This window comes from Magnolia sinica, chromosome 9, assembly GCF_029962835.1.
Source record: "Magnolia sinica isolate HGM2019 chromosome 9, MsV1, whole genome shotgun sequence".
NCBI lineage: Eukaryota > Viridiplantae > Streptophyta > Magnoliopsida > Magnoliales > Magnoliaceae > Magnolia > Magnolia sinica.
In genome coordinates, this window is record NC_080581.1 from 86,721,886 (window position 1) to 86,740,139 (window position 18,254).

Consider the following 18,254-nt stretch of genomic DNA (forward strand, 5'->3'; position numbering starts at 1 on the left):
GGCAAAAGAACTGGAAAAGAATTTGGGCGGGTGATACGAGAAAAGAGGGGCCTCGTCTATCATTTAGCACAACCACAAAAATCATTATACAAATTAATTACAGCAAACCACAGACGCTAATGGAATCTACGAAGAGGAAAGGTAAAGCATGCAAGTTTTGATAACAGAGTCTATGAAAAGTAAAAGTAAAGCATTTCTATTCTATCTTTAAAAAATCCTCGTCTATCGGACATTTTTGTCGTTCCTTTCCTTTCTCCTTCTCAGATTTGAGTGAGTGGTGCGGAATTCCGGTTCCAAAAGATCAAGGCTGAGAGTTCTCCGACACCGTAGAGAAGCATCCTATAATTTTAATTTCCGGTATGGATCTCTCTCTTCTTCCCACCCATTGAGTTCGTTTTCGTCATGCATTCAGCACACCAGGGAAGTGGATTGCTTGGCCCACCATGATGTCCATGTTTAATCCACACCGTCCATCCATTTTGGTAGCTCAATTTAAGGCGTGAACTGAAAAATAAAGCAAATCCCAAGTTCAAATAGACCACACTTCAGGAAACAGTGGGGATAATAACACTTCTTTTTTAGGCTCATTCTAAAATTAGCTGGAAAATTGGATGGATGAATGAACAAAAAAACATACATCACGGTGGACCCAATAGGGTCATGCCTCAGGGATATCCCTGGAGGCGGGTGCTCTGCACATACAGCTATATAGATCTCCTGGAATATATTCTACTTGTACAAATACAGTATTATAAAAAGGGAATTTCAGAAAATATTACCTTATTAATATGATATTTACATTCCAAAACCTTTTTTCTAAATTAGGTCTTCATTAAGCTATCTCAACAATCAAATTATTGTCAACGACTTGTTTTCTTTAACATAGCTTTGTCTAAGGAATGAATTTTCCTAAAATGACAAAAATGTCCATCAATTAATGAGGTTGATTAGGATCCCTTTGGATACCACTAAATAAGTTAGTTTTTTCTACTTACACTGTAGATAAGTAACTTATTTCAGATAAGTATATTTGATTTATGATTAATTATAAGTAAATTTTTTACTTAAAATTACTTAATTACTTTAGTTATTATTATTATTTTTAAAAAATCTTTTATACTTTTCATGAGCTGCTAAAGAGAGACATCAAGATAGACCAAAGAGAGGAGAAGTTGATAAGTATGTCTTTGTCAAACGTACTTATCCACTTAATAGGTAGAAACTAAGATAAGCTAATTGATGATGTAGAGCGGTTCGCGGACAGTTTCATAGCCAAGATGGATCAGAAAAGGCCCGGTCGACAGAAGTGATCTTGACCGTCGGACCTTAGATCAGGCGTATCTCACAATCCGAAATGAGTTATTAGGAGTAAAATATATGATTTTGGGATAGAAAGAGCTACTTTAGCCAACCAACCCTGCTATGCCGGGTTGCGCTAGCCGGATTTGCAAAATACCCCTGGATCGACGGTCGTTTTCCTATTTTAATTTTGTTTTTACTATAAATAGTAAGTTTTAGTTTGATTATAACTCTTCATCTGTTGGGCTTTAGGAGTTGTGTCCAACATGAAAAGTGCTTAGAATAATTAGGAGAACATCTTGGTGAAGCCAAATAGGACACTTACTATTTTTGGCTGAAAACCTTGTGCACTAGTAGACATCGCATCCATATATAAATAGTAAGTTTTTTTTTTTTTAATAAACAGGGTGTATATATTTATATTAAGTAAAAGATTTACAGTAAAAGGGCCTTCCTAGGACAAAAAATTAGCCGGGAGGGCTAGAAACCCAGAGAAAACCGAACCTTAGGACTCTCTAATTGAGCCCAACCCCATTTTATCTAGTCTAAAAGAGCCCCTAACACCAAAAGGAACGACAAAGACTGAAAGAAAAGTAGATTGCCACTTTTATACTTTACCAAGTAAGTTTACTATTTATAGTAAGTTGCGAATTTTAGGAGTTTTAGTTGTAGTTTGCTTCTGATTTCTCTCTCATTACTTGGTACCCCTATTTAAAGGGTTGCGAACTTGTTTATTTCATTCATTAATCAATTTCAAAATTTATAGAATTTATTTTCTTTTTTGCTTGCTTTCTTTCTCGTGGATTCCAGAATCCTCTGTGAGGAGTCCAGATAAATTCCATGGATTCGGAATAGTTATCCTCTTAAGGAAGACGGTGCTCAACCTCATCATATTCATCCCTGCGTCAATTGGTATCAGAGTCAAGTTTCCCCTCGGGCCGATGACAAACAACGAGATATGAATTAAAATCCTATAGACGGTGATTCAGGGATTCTTGATCTTACGAAAAGAATGGAAGTTTTCCACTGGGATAGTCAGTTGATCATGCAAGAGCTGCAGGCAACCCTCGACCATTTTGCAAATGCGCTACTTCCGCCACGAGTCCTAAGTGGTGCTCCATCACCTGTGGTTGTTCCACCACCCATGGTTACTGTACGACATAACTCCGATTTTCATAAAGTACTACCAGTGGCAAACCATAGGGTTACACCAGATGATTCAAGTTCTACGACAAGGACAATAATGAAGGTTTTACCCGACGACCAATCCATGAAAGTGATGATCTAGATCGTGCTGAAAGAGGCAATCGAGGTAAGGCTGAACTTCCTAGTTTTAATGGTTTATTATGCATAGAAGATTTCCTCAATTGACTAGTTGAAGTAGAGAGATATTTTGATTATATAGATATGCCAAATCATAAGAATGTAAAATTGGTAGCGTTTAAATTAAAATCTAATACTTCTGCATGGTGGGAGCAATTACAACTCTCACGAGCCCGCCAGAACAAGGTGTCCATCTCATCATGGTCACGGATGAGATGTCTTCTTCGATCACGATTTCTCCCTAGTGTTATGAGGAGATATTTTAACAATACCAGAATTACCGACAAGAAAATCGAACTGTCATAGATTACACTGAAGAATTCCAGCGGTTAGCAACATGAAACGATCTGTCAGAATCTGAGTCACAGAAGGTGCCACGATTTATAGGTAGGTTGCGACCGACAATTCAGGATCGAGTTCAGATGTACCCAGTCGGAACCGTGGATGATGCAGTTCAATTGGTAGGTAAGGCAGAAATGTAACTTGCGAGGGTTCCTGCTCGGCCCTATCCTTCAACTCGACCCCCTATGACGGGTCCCACACAGGATCCAGTGCTAGCACGAGGAAAAGAACCAGTAGGAGAACCCTTAACCTCTTGCAACTGCAAGCCATGATGCAAGGAGCAGCTCATTCAGGCCTCCATGTGCAGTACCCACAACAGCGGTCCCGAGTAGGTTTCCAAATCCTGATACTCGGCCAAGGTCAAATAATTGTTACCGCTGTGGCCAACTAGGACACTTATCAAACACATTTCCTTAACGTCTCGCAACACACTTGACCATAAATGAAGGGGGCACTGAATGTGAGGTCGCAGAAGAAGACACTGGCTTTGATGAACATGATCAAGCCACTAAGGAAGTAGCAGATGGTGATGAATTGATGGGCGAGGATCGTGGCGAATCTCTAGTTATGAGACGATTACTGTATACTCCATGGAAGGAATTACATCCATAGCGACACAATATATTCAAGACGCGGTGCACTGTTTACAAAAAGGTCTGTGATGTGATTATAGACAACGGTAGTAGCGAGAACATCGTCTCAAGAGTGTTGGTGGACAACTTGCAGTTACAAACGACAAAATATCCTTCCTCGTACTCAACTGGCTGGATAAAAAAGGTGAACGAGACCAAGGTAACTGAACAATGTACTCTCTCATTTTCAATTGGCAAAAATTATAAAGATTAAATACTTTGTGACGTGGTCGACATGGAAGCATGCCATATGTTACTTGGTCGACCCTGGCAGTCGGACCATGATGCGACCCATCGAGGATGAGATAATATCTACATATTCCTCAAGGATAGTTGAAAAATAATCCTTACCCCTATGGCACCAGAGAATCACTCTGAAGCCTCTAGAGTGGAGGGGAGTTCCCTCTTGACCATTCGGAATTTCATGGAGGAATCCAAGGAAACCGGCGAGGTATACGTTGTAGTGGTGAAGGGCGAGAAAGTGAAATCCTCAAACATTCCTCTAAGTTTAAGACTATTGCTAAACGAATTCAAATAACTTTGTCTTAAAGATTTACCTGATTGATTGCCCCCATGAGGGACATCCAACATCATATAAACCTCATCCCTGGAGCTAACCTGCCCAACCGCCCTCATTATCAGATGAGTCCGAAGGAGTGTGAGATACTTTAGGGGCAAGTGGAGGAATTGATCCGTAAGGGTCTCTTGAGAAAGAGCATGAGTCTATATGTCGTACCGGCATTATTAACATAAAAAAAAGATGGAAGCTGGCGCATGTGTGTCGACAGCCGAGCAATCAACAAAATTACCATCAAATATCGGTTCTCAATACCATGGTTGGATGAAATATTCGATATGCTAGAAGGGGCTAAGGTGTTATTTAAACTAGACCTAAGAAGTGGGTATCATTAGATTCGTATCCGACCTGGTGATGAGTGAAAAATGACATTCAAGACTAAGGAAGGTTTATATGAGTGGCTGGTCATATCCTTTGGCCTATCGAACACACCAAGTACTTTTATGTGTTTGATGAATCAAGTTCTAAAACCATTTCACTGACCGATTTGCAGTAATATATTTTGATGACATATTGATACATAGCTAGGATGAGACGTGTAGTTTTTTAACAGTAACATGTTATTTCTAAGATTTGTTGTAACGTCCACAGACATCCGTGTGGACGATGAAATGGTGTAAGCCATTAGGGAATGGCTAATCCCGACAAACATTCATAAGGTGAAGAGTTTTCACGGGTTGACGACTTTCTATCATCGATTCGTATGAAATTTTAACACAATAGTCGTGCCTATAACAGATTGCATGAAAAAAGGACCGTTCCAATAGACCGATGAAGCTAATAAGAGCTTTCATGAGATCAAGCATCATTTGTCCACAACACCAGTCTTGGTGCTTTCTAATTTCGACAAGCTGTTTGAGATTGAGTGTGACGCTTCATATGTCAGAATTTGAGGAGTATTATCACAAGAAGGTAAGCCGGTAGCCTTCTACAACGAGAAGCTCAGCGAAGCCCGAAAGAAGTGGTCGACTTATGAGCTTGAGTTATACGCAGTTGTTCAGGCACTGCGACATTGGCAACATTATCTGATTCAAAGAGAGTTTGTTCTATACACTAACCATCAAGCATTAAAGTTTATTAATAATCAGACTAACGTGAATTGTGTGCATGCTAGATGGGTTGAGTTTTTACAGGAATTCACGTTCGTTTTAAAGCACAAGTCAGGGCAGCAGAACAAGGTGGGTGATGTACTTAGCCATCGTGTATCACTGCTTGTTACGATGAGCAATGAGGTGGTCAGATTCGACTGTCTCAAGGAGCTGTATGCCGAGGATAAGGACTTCAAAGATTCTTAGATGAAGTGTCAAGAAGGTCACCTCAGTGACCTTCGTATACAAGACAGTTTCTTCTTCAAAGGGAATCGATTGTGCATCCCCTAAAGTTCTCTGAGAGAGTAGATTATTCAGGAACTATATGGAGGTGGCCTCGGTGGACACCTTGGGCGAGATAAGATGCGAGCTCTTGTGGAAGAGTGGTATTACTGGCTGCAATTAGTACATGATGTGGGAAAAGCCATACAACGTTGTCATATTTTTCAGACCTCCAATGGGCAATCTCATAATACGGGCCTCTACACCCCGTTACCTGTGCCTAACTGTCCTTGGGAGGATTTATCTATGGACTTCGTGCTTGGTCTCCCATGAACACAACGTCGCATGGATTTGGTGTTCGTGGAAGTAGATCGTTTCTCCAAGATGGAGCATTTTATCTCATGCAAAAAGACCCTTGATGTAACACACGTGGTGAATCTATTCTTTAGGGAGGTTGTACGGATACACGGGGTCCCCAAGACTATTGCTTTTGATCGTGACACGAAGTTCATTAGCTACTTTTTACGGACTTTGTAGACTTGATTCGATACATGACTTCAATTTAGTAGTGCTTATCATCCACAAACTAATGGGCAGACTGAGGTTGTGAATCACACATTAGGAAACCTCCTTCGCTGCATTTCAGGAGAAAAATCGAAGTAGTGTGATTTTGCCTTGTCTCAAGCAGAGTTCACATTCAACAACAAGGTGAACCGCTCGACAGAGAAATCACCGTTCCAGATTATCTATGGACGAGTACCTCGCCACACACTTGACTTGGTCCCACTGCCCAAGCTCTCAAGCACGAGCATTGCAGTAGAACATATGGCAGATAGGATCATGGGCATCCATGCGGAGTTACAAACCAAGTTATATGCCTCGAACGAGAAATACAAGGAAAAAGCGGACAAGCATTGGCAACAAATAGTGTTCGAGGTGGGTGACCGCGTTATGGTCCATCTGCGCAAAGAGAGATTTCCGACCAGGACATACAACAAACTAAAGAATCAGAAGAATTGATCCATACCAATCATTCGAAAGATCAATGACAATGCTTATGTTGTTGATCTTCCAGATGACATGACAGTCTCATGAACTTTCAACGACGCAGACCTGACCGAGTATTATGAACCAGAGCAGGACAAGAACTCGAGGACGAGTTCTTTTGAAGTAGAGGGGACTGATGTAGAGCGGGTCGCGGACAGTTTCATGGCCAAGATAGATTAGAAAAGGCCCGGTCAATGATAGAAGTGATCCAGACTGTTGGACCTTAGATCGAGAGTATCTCACAATCCGGAATGAGTTATCAAGCGTAAAATATATGATTTTGAGGTAGAACGAGCAACTTTAGCCAATCAACCCCACTATGTCGGGTTGCATATGCCAGATTTGGGAAATACCCCTAAAACGATGGTCGTTTCCCTATTTTAATTTTGTTTTTACTATAAATAGTAAGTTTTAGTTTAATTATAACTCTTGATCTGTTGGGCTTTAGGAGTTGTGTCCAACATGAAAAGTTCTTAGAATAATCAGGAAAACAACTTGGTGAAGCCAAATAGGACACTTACTATTTTTGTCCAAAAACCTTGCGCACTAGTAGACATCACAACCGTCTATAAATAGTAAGTTGTGATTTCTAGGAGTTTTAGTTGTAGTTTTCTTCTGATTTCTCTACCATTGCTTGGTACCCCTATTTAAAGGGTTGTAAACTCCTTTATTTCATTCATTAATCAATTTTGAATTTTATAAAATTTATTTTCTATTTTTCTTGCTTTCTTTCTCGTGGATTCGAGAAGCCTTTGTGAGGAGTCCAGAGAAATTCTGTGGATTTGGAATAGTTATCCTTTTGAGGAAGACTGTGCTCGACCTCATCACATTCATCCCTGCGTCAATTAAGATATAAGTAGCTTATGCTAAGTAACTTAAGATCCAAATGCCACCTTAATAATAATTAAATAGGTACCTATATGAGTAATGCTCCCCTGCAAACCATAATGCATGGGAGCTATATGTCCACTAAACGAAAAAGTGTTTAACACCTAACTTTCCCCCACGCAATCTGCTTCCATCTTAACCTGAATTCCCGCCAAAGGTTTTCACGTGAGTAGGAAATCCAAACGAGGCTCACCATGAAGTTTGTGAGAAATCTATCCCTCTCATCCAATTTTCGAGCTTATTTTAGGACATGAGACCATATATATATATATATATATATATATATATTAATGCTCTCCTACAAACCATAGCGTAGGGGAGTTATATGCACACTTCATGAAAAAATATTTATACCCAATTTGCACCCTACACAATTTGCTTTCATCTCTAGTTGATTTCCTGCCAAAGGCTTTTAGTGTGAAGGGAACGTAAGTGGGGCCCATCTTGATGTTTGTGCAAAATCTATTTCTTCCATCCATTTTTAAGCTCATTTTAGGACATGCAACCATAAATGATGAGGATCCAAAACTCAAATGGGCCACACGTGAGGAAAGAGTGGGGAAAGAAATGCATGCCGTTGGAATATTCTTGGGCTCTACCTTAATGTTTATATGTCATCTTAACTATTTATAAGTTCATTCCAACTGGGATGAATTGGAAACATGAAAAACTTAGTCTAATACAAAACTTTTATAGCCATATGAATGTTTCAGCAGTAGTCATTCATTCCCCGCTGTTTCCTCTCATGTGGCCCTCTTGAGTTTTAAATCCTCCTCATATTTGGTCACATGTTCTAAAATGAACTCTCAAAATAGGTGGACAGAGTCAATTTATCACAAATAGCACGGTGGGCCCCACCTAGCTTCCTGCCCATGAAAGCCTTGGGGCAGGAAATTTGTGTTCAGCTAGAAGCAGATTGCGTCGGACGGGAGTGGTACTACCCCAAAACTAGCTAGAGATGGACGATCCCATTAGGGGCTCCTTGGGGCTAGCATGATATAAGTGTTTTATCTAATTCGTCCATCCATTTTGAAAGACCATTTTAGGCATGAGCCTAGAAAAGAGGTAGATTGAATGTTCAAGTGGACCACATAACATAAAAGGTAGTGGTGACAATGACCCCACTATTAAAACTTTCTTAGGGCCCACCGTGATGTTTTTTTGACATTCAACCTGTTTATAAGGTCACATAGACCTGGATGAAAGGAGAACATAAATATCAGCTTGATTGAAAACTTCTTTGGCCTTTAGGAGGTTTTCAATGGTATGCATTCAATCCCCAGTGATCTGAACATGTAGTGTCACGCCCCAAAAATTAGCACCCAAGTACAGAGACTCCGATCTCAAGTTTTCAGCCGTGAATCTAGTAAAAATGCACGTGGGCGAGTTCCCACATGTCTGTGCAATTTGCTTAACATTCGTCTATTATCAATAATCAGAGTATCTTTAAATTGGCGTCATCAAAAGTTAAGCAAAGATAAATAAACTCGTGAATGTATGGCTAACATTCAAATTATATAATTTCAATAGTGGTGATAGGGACTACACAAGCCACAATATGCATATCCAAAATGAATAAAATATAAAGTATTTTATTTTTGCCCAATGCTTCGAAACATAACAACAGTGGTGCAAGCGGATCTAAGCCTACCCATCTGAGGTCTCGATGGTACCTGCATCAATAATATCACTTGTTTAGTGTTTTAAAACATAGTCTTAGGTGGGAGTGAGTGATCAACTAAGAGTTACTATTATCCTAAGTTTCACATGTTATCAAACAGATACATGCATAGGCGATGATGACATATCAAAACACAAAAACCATATCTTTAGTTCTTTAAATGTATGAATGGCTTTAAATACGTATGCATGGCCCGGGATCAATGATACCTATATAGAACCACATCAACGCTATTGCTAGCGAGGACGTCAACATATGCACAATGGTTAGCCCGCACACAACCCAACAAATGTTATGAAATGCATGATTAGTTGAGAATTTATAAATGTTCAGGTTAAACAGTCGGTTGACGAAGCAAAGATACCACCGTCAAATCTCGATCTCTATCCAGATCACGTAGTTCATTGTGGCACTAGGCGGCTCCTTACCAGTTACCCTTGATCCACTCTGGATTTCATTGTCCCTAAGTCCCTATAACTTAACTGGATTTGTAATAGGGCTAACCACCCAAGGACGGCCAAGTGTTGAGAAAGCATACCACCCATATCATCATCATCATCATAGGGTCACAACATCCTACATGCTCGATGGTCACTACGGGGAAGCTGGTCACCTAATATTTTACCAACATGGCAGGCTCCTCACCTAATATTTTACCAATGTGTCAGGCCCGTCACCCTAATGTAGGCCAACAGCTAGTACACAATGTCTCATACCATCATATCCGACCCTCGAGTCTTATCGCATCGTATCGAACTAATAGTTATGAATGAACCTCATTTATTATAAATAAGTTATCCCAGATTCCATATTGTTTTGTAAACATTAGTCATATATACGATCTATCTGAGCAATGGAGGAATCTGATTGTCCAAGGAAAATGCTAGATAGACTGACATTACGTGCAAACATCCCATGTAGTTTCAACTACTGTCGATCACCCGAGTTCCACCTTGGTCAACCACATGAGTCGAGATCGACCATCCCTTGTTTCAAGGTTAGTCAGGGCTTGACCTCTTTCTATTATAGCCTACTTTATAAAATATGACTAGTCAGTGATATAATTTTAATATTAACTTGGATCTCCAGCTTAACTCTAATAAAGCAATGTATCTCAAGCTAAACATCAATCAGAATTTACAAGTATCCGTATTCAAGTCACAACAAAATATGCAAGGAACATGACCAAGGCTATAAACATATTAACCACCCTTGAAATCTACTATTATCATCATAAAACCCTAATCATTCACCAATAAGCCAAGCATTAAAATGAGTAAGCTTTTCGTAATACATGTTAGCTACCAATACTAACAAAATCAAATATTTCTAAGGCAGAGCATTTAGGGAATAATTGACTTAAGGGTTCCTACTAAATCAAAAGGGATCATAGTCTATCACCCTCAATGGTTAATAAATGAAAACATAGGAGAATAATCTGCATCTTAGGAGGATTTTCCCTAATTTGTGTCACTTCTAGGGTTAGGGTTTATAGCAAAATCATCGGAACCTAATCAAATGCCAAAGCCAATGTGAGATACACATGATTTAACCTAAAATGAATTTGATTATGAAGAATGGCTCAATCCTCACATCTTATTGTTGACGAAAGGGGTGCGACAGAGGATCCGAAAGCTGCTAGTGATTTTATTAAAGGAGTTAATGACAAGAAGATGTTAAACCTCACAAGCACTCACCCACCTTCACACACACTCTCTCTTTCTCTTTCTCTCCACTCTAGGGCACAAATTCGTGTCGGGTGAATGACTTCATAGCACCAGAAATGGTGCAAATAGCCCCCATGGCCAAGGGTTAAGGTTATTAACCCTATGGGAGGTTACTTTTCACTATTGGGGCCCATAGGAAAGTGCATGCATCGATCTAAGTCATGGAATATATGACTTTAGTAGGGATATATATGTAAGAGTGCAGTCGTTCCGACATCTAGATGTGTCAATCAATGGTTAAGGTCCTATTTCAGTTCAACAATCATTGATGGTCGATTAGGGCAGCAACTATACGAATACGGCGAGTGTATTATCCTACATAATTTTCTTAAGTTTGATCATATTTTAACGGTTCAAAAGCCACAAATTTGTCAAGATTTGGATGGAGAAAATTAACTTAAGTTCTTGACAAATCATAAGGGTATTCATACATCTCATGCACTCGCCTTGCTAGCCTAAGTTAAGCGATTTGGCGTGTTGTCTTAGTTCGAGGTCTCACGATGGATGTCAAGCCCACTAAGATGAAAATCTTTTTATAATTTCAGGTTTAGTAGCCCACTGACGAGCGGTCTAAAGCTTGTTTGGATAATTAGGGCATTTATAGAATGAATTTGGTAACGAGATTTCTTGTGTACGATGATTAGAGTTTAGATTATATAAGTTCATAGTGTGGTCTATTCGCAATTAGCAAAAATTGCGATTCGATCCTAAGCACCTTACACTATTGGTTCTTAGGTTAATCGAGTAACTGGGTCAGTTCGGTTTGTTAATCAAGATGCGCCTAGGGGTGTACATTGAGTTGAACAGAGTCGAGCTGGCCTCAGCTTGACTCGACTTGAACACCTGTCGACCTCAGCTTGAACTCGGCTTGGTTCGGTCCTCAAGCCTGATTGGCCAGCTTGGCCAGCTTGGCTCGGTTTAGTCAGCAGCTCGGGCCGAGTTCGCCATTGAGGCATTTCCACAAACACCTAAACTGCAACTTCAAAATCCCACTATTTTACAAACAGAGGCAATAATTTTGGATATCCCACATGATTGACATGAGTGACTGTATGTATAGTTGTGGTAGGTTGAATGCAACCAACAGACAAATGGTATCCAGCAAATAGTTCTGAATTCAGTGCACTTATCGAAAGTATAGGTGATAGGCTTTCTATCACGAAGGGATCATCCTGAGGAAAGCCCATCTGCGGTCATAAAGCTATCAAGAAGGAGGGCTTCTCTTTGTTGTTTCTTAAGAAATTTCTCTATCCTCTATTGACAGTTAAAACTCAACGATCACATTAAATCTACCATCACAAGGCATAGTTCTGTGATTTCTTTCTTTACTATTCTACATGATTCATTTGTATCTATATTTACCTAGATGCTGGGAATTCCCTGTATATTAATTTTTGCAGTGGAGTCATTTTATCAAACAATTGTGAGAAACATCAATGGCAAAGTAACCGAGTCACTGAACTGGTTCGATTCGAGCTGGATTCGATCTGAGTCAAGTCGAGCTGGGGCCTGCTTGAACTCAACTCGAACTCATTTTTGAGCTCAAAAAATTAGCTCGACTCGACTCGAACTTAGCTTCGAATAGAGTCGAATCAAGCTTTTTCGAGTCGAGTCGAGCCGAGCGAGCTAACCGAGCTAGCTCGATTCGTGTACACCGCTAGATGCACCCCTAGTTGTCTTGACTTTAGGTAGATCTTTATCTAGTTACGATTGTCTTGATTAGTCAGTGATAGGTTAGATAGATCAATGCCTTAGATGAATAGATCACAAGGTTGGGTTCAAGAGTTTGGTGATCGGGTGTATTTGTTTGCTTTCTATGGTTAATGGATCGAATTTGTGCAGTCTTTTACTGATAGCACCTGTGTATAGGTTAACATTAAGTGCTAAAGGTTAGTGAATGACAAAATAAGCTAATTCTATTTTTTTAAAAGAATTTTTAAATTTTAAAATAGTGAAAATTCGGGACATTACAATCTACCCCCTTAAAAACAATTTCATCCTCGAAATTGTGTAATATCAATAAGTACATATATTCTCATTTCGTACGCCTAAGTTTTCATTAATTTAACGTTCATATATTGGTTATAGTGTATAGTAACTACACTATCTTGGCTTATTACAGTCTACCCCCCTTAAAAACTTTCACCTTTGAGATTCACATAAATTTTTTTAAAGAATTAGTATTCATGATGATATTCTGTACTATCCAGAGTAAAAATTTCTATTTATTAGTGTTCGGTTAACACGAAGAAATGATTGTACTAGGCTTGAATTTGATACGTTGATCATCTGCCTAACCAAGGTTCAATGGTCGTTGTTATATCCCTTTCTAGTCCTTGTGGATCATGATCTTCTGATCGGTTAAAGTAGTGAGTCCATTAGTAATTACCTAAGATAGCGAATCAGCTCAAGTTATGAATGCCTCATAGGTGTATAGTTCCATAATTCCATAGTCTGATCATTCTAGATGCTTGGGGAATATCTCAAATTATTGAAAAGTTCAAGTTTCAGATCTATAAGCTTTCCTTCAGGTCTAGTTTAAAGATGGTTCTTGTTTAATTTATATTCAACTTGGTGGATAATGTATTTTTCACAGTGCTTAAGTTTAAATGACTATCCCCAAAATATTCTCAATGGCCTACGATTTCATCTCTAAATTTCCATTTTGATCCTGTAACCTATGGGTTATGGACCCACCAGGCTTTAGTTATGTTGATTTCAAAAAGGAAGGAAGAATAAAAAGTTATAACGTTTGGAGGGATTGCGGTGAAAGAAAGGGTGTGAAAAAGAGAATAGAAAGAACATTATCTCCTTAACGTGATATGAACCTTGAATTCACTAGGTATAAGGCTCTTGAATCTATAAGGGAATAAGAAAAATCATAATATTTTATTCAAATCCAACCCTAAAACAAAATTATAACACTTTAAATAATAGTACACAAACCTTAATCGAGAGTCCTAATTCGGCTAAACTCGAATAGAACAAAATAGTAAAATATACTAAAAATAAAATATTTTAATTTAATCACGCATGATGATTTCTGACTTGATAAGAAAAAAGTTCCAAGAAGACACCGAAGGTTAAAACCTTAAGATGAAAAAGTTACGTTTGTTCCATCGGTTACTTGCAATTGTAGAAATTTTCAGTTTCAATTGGTAAGTTGCTGGTAATATTTTGGTATATTTAGTTATTGAATTATTTTTAGAATTTTTATGTTAATTCATCCTCAATTATATTTTTGTCCCATCAAATTTCATTTCATTTCGAGTTTCAAAAAAAAAAAAATTTATAAAAATTTCAGAAGTACCAGCTACATAAAATTGATGATTTTTCTACCTAGTTCTAAAAAAACTTAAATTTTAAATCATTTAAGATTTATTTTAATTAATTATTTTTCTATAAAAATATACTTATCAAGCTTCAATCTGATTTTTGAATCACCTCAATCGGAGTTATATTGAAAATGATATGTATTTTTAAAATCAGTATATTTAAGCTATCAAAACAGGGATCGACCCTCGATTTTGGGGTCGACTCTTGATTTTTGTTTAATTAGGGATCCACCTTCGACTTCATTTTAATTAGGCATTAACCCTCACCTTCTGTTTAATTGAGGGTCACCCCTCGATTTCTATTTAATTGAGGATCAACCCTTTATTTATGTTGGGGGTTAACCTCGGGCTGGTATCTCCAAATCCCTTTACATTTGGGATTCTTGGAATTCCAAACTTAGATTTTCCATTCATCCTTACCTTAGTCCACTGACCTAAGTGGTCTTTATATGGATTTAGGCTTTAAACCGAAGTTTTTATTGACTCAATTTCGTCAACCAAGGCGATCCTAAGATACAAATTACTACGTCTAAAGTCAAGCAAACTTAGGAATTTGATCTTAAGGTTTCCATTTCTAATTCTCAAGTTCGAAAATTAAAAAATTGAGAAATTTTTGTCTTAGGGTTCTTCTTTCTAAATAACGCAACTTGAGAAATTTGGTAATAGAATTCATTGTCCCTAATTTATTGAATTTCCTACATTACCGAATACTCCTAAACTAGGAAAATTCCCATTAGGGTCTAAACATCTAATATAAGCATCTTAATATCTAGTTATTTTTTCCAAGGTTCTAGTTATCATAATACTCCACTCTGATACTATTCTATCACATCCCGAAAATCGACACCCAAGTATGTAGACACTAGTCTCGAGTTTTCAGGTGTGAAACTAGTAAAAATGCACGTGGGTGAGTTCCCACATGCCTGCGCAATCCGGTTAACATTTTCCCATCATTAATAATTAAAGTAGCTTTAAATCGATGACACCAAAAGTTAAGCAAAGATAACTAAACTTAGGAATGTATGGCTAACATTCTAATTGTATAATTCCAGTAGTGATGTTCGCCCGGAAGGGAACTACACAAGACACAATATATATACCCAAGACGAATAAAGTGCAATTTATTCTATTTTTTCTCAACTCTTAAAAACATAACGAAGGTGGTGCAAGCGAATTTAAACCTAGCCATTTGAGATATCAGGGTACCTACATCCGTAATATCGTCTGTTTTGTGTTTTAAAACACCATCCCAGGTGGGAGTGAGTGATTAAGTCAGTGCTACTATTATACTAAGTTTCACTTGTTATCAAATAGATATAAGCATAGGTAATGATTGCATATCAAAATACAAAAATGCTACCTCCGGTTCTTTAAATGCATGAATGATATGAAATGTATATGCATGTCCCAGGGTTAACGATACCAATATAGTACCACATCAACATATACGCAATGGATGGCTTGCAACACAACCCAATAAGAATGCATGATTAGTCGACTATTTATTAATGTTCAGGTTAAATAGTAGGTTGGCGAAGTAGGAATACCGTCATCGAATCTTGGGTCTCTATCTGGATCACGTGGTTCGTTGCGACACCACATAGTTCCTCACTAGTATCCCTTAACCCACATTGAGTTTCAATATCCCCTAAGTCCCTATAACTTAATCGGATTTGTAATAGGGCTAATCACCTAGGAACAACCATGACTAAGGCAAAAGTTGTCACCTGATCCATTGTGGAGAAGGCACACCACCTATATCATCATCATCATGATAGGTTGCGTCATTCCTATATGCTCAAGAATCACTACGAGGAGGCTCGTCACCCAATGTTTTACCAACATGGTGGGCTTGTCACTCAATGTTTTATGAATGTGGCAGGCTTGTCGCCTCAATGTAAGCTGACAGCTTTGACACAGTGTCCCATACCACCATGTCTGGCCCTCGAGTCTTGTCAGATCATATCGTGTTAATAGTTATGAATGAACCTCATTCGTTGGTAATATGGTATCATGGATTTCATATTGTGTTGCAAAGATTGGTGATATATGTGATCAAGCCACGCAATGAACTGATCTGATTATTAACGGGGAACCCTGGACAGACCGTCATTGGGTGTAAGCATCCCATGTAATTTCAACTATTCTCGATCGCCCGAGTTCTGCCTCAGTCAACCACATGAGTCGAGATGGCCGAATTCATCAATCATCCCTTGTTTTAAGGTTAGGCAGGCCTCGACCTCTTTCTATCATAGCCTAATTTATAGAGTATGACTATTTTATGATATAACATTTATTTGATATTAACATGGATCTCAAGCTTAACTCTATCAAAGCGATGTATCTTAAGGCAAACATCAATCGGAATTTACAAGTATCCATATTCAAGTTACAATAAAATATGCAAGGAACATTCCCAAGGCTATAAACACATTAAATACCCTTGAAATCTACCATTATCATCACAAGATCTAATCAATCAGCACCAAGGCAAACATTAAAATGAACAACCATTTCATCATATATATTAACTACTAATACTAACAAAATCAAATATTTCTAAGGCAAAGCATTTAGGGCATAACTAATTTAAGGGTCCTGCTAAATCAAAAGGGATCATAGTTTATCACTATAAAGGATTGATAAACGAAAACATATGAGAATAGTCTACACCTTAGGAGGATTTTTCCCAATTTGTGGCACTTTTAGGGTTATGGTTTACGAGAAAACCACCAGTACCTAATCAATTACCAAAGCTATTGTGAGATACATATGATTTAACCTAAAAGGACTTTGATTAGGAAGAATGACTCAATCCTTACCTCTTATTGTTGATGGAAGGGATGTGGCGGAGGATTCGGAAGCCGCTAGGGTTTTATTAAAGGGAAAAATGGTAAGAAGATGCTTAACTTGACAAGCACTTACCGACATACCTTCACACACACACACACACACACACACACTCTCTCTCTCTCTCTCTCTCTCTCTCTCTCTCTCCTCTTTCTCTCTCTCTTATTTTTCTCTTCTGACGCTGGGAACGACATGATGACGTAGATCACCATCTTCCTTAGGAGATATCTACTCTAAATCCACAGAGCTCTCTAGACTCCTCACAGAGCTTCCTCGAATCCACGAGGGATAGAAGTAAAAATAATTTATAATAAATTAGAAATAAATTGATTGATAATATATATATATATATATATATATATATATATATATATATATATATATATATATATAATTACAATCCTTTAAATCATAAGCTCAAACCTAGGATGGACTTACTACAAATAGCAAACTTACTATTTATAGACGGTCTTTATTCTTACTAGACGATCATGGTTTTCAGCCAATAGTAGTAAGTGTCCAATTTGACCCAACCACGTTATTCTCCTAACTTTTCTAAGCCATTTTCATGTTGGGCATGACTTCTACAACTTAAAGGATCAAATATTATACTTAAACTAAGACTTACTATTTATAATAAAACGAAAATAAAAGGGACTTTTGACCGTCAATCTAATGGAATCTCGCAAATTCGGCATAGCAACCCAACATAGTAGTGTTGGTTGGCTTAAGTAGGTTCTGCTACCCTAAAATCATATATAATATGTCGAAAAACTCATCCTAGTTTGCGAGATATGATTACTTAATTAAGGTTTTGATGGTCCGGATCATTTTCACCTCCAATCAGGCCTTCTCTAGTCTATCTTTTCCATGAAAGTGTTTGCGACCCACTCTATATCTTTCCACTCTAGGGCACAAATTCGTGTGGGGTGAAAGGTTGTTAAAAAATAACCCCTTTATAGCACCAAAAATGGTACAAATGGCCCCCATGACCAAGGGTTAAGGGTATTAACTTTACGCAAGGTTAATTTTCACTATCGGGGCCCATAGGAAAGTGCATGCATCGATCTAAGTTATTGAATATCTGACTTTAGTGGTGATTTATGTAAGGGCACGACCGTTCTTACATCTGGATGCGTTGATTAACGGTTAAAGTCATATTTCAGTTCAACTGTCACTGATGAAAGATCAGAGTTGTGACTATATGAATATGGCCAGCATAATATCTTATGTTAGTGTCTTT

At 38.2% G+C, this 18,254-nt stretch overlaps 1 protein-coding gene across 1 annotated transcript in view; it reads left to right on the forward strand.

Moving 5' to 3' along the window:
• Positions 1-226: 226 nt before the first annotated feature.
• The window catches only part of LOC131255954 (disease resistance protein RPM1-like), a 36,578-nt gene continuing 18,550 nt past the window's right edge, over positions 227-18,254 (forward strand). Inside the window, exon 1 of the mRNA XM_058256921.1 lies at positions 227-357. The gene's annotated coding sequence lies outside the window, so the exon portion shown is untranslated. The remainder of the gene's footprint in view (positions 358-18,254) is intronic.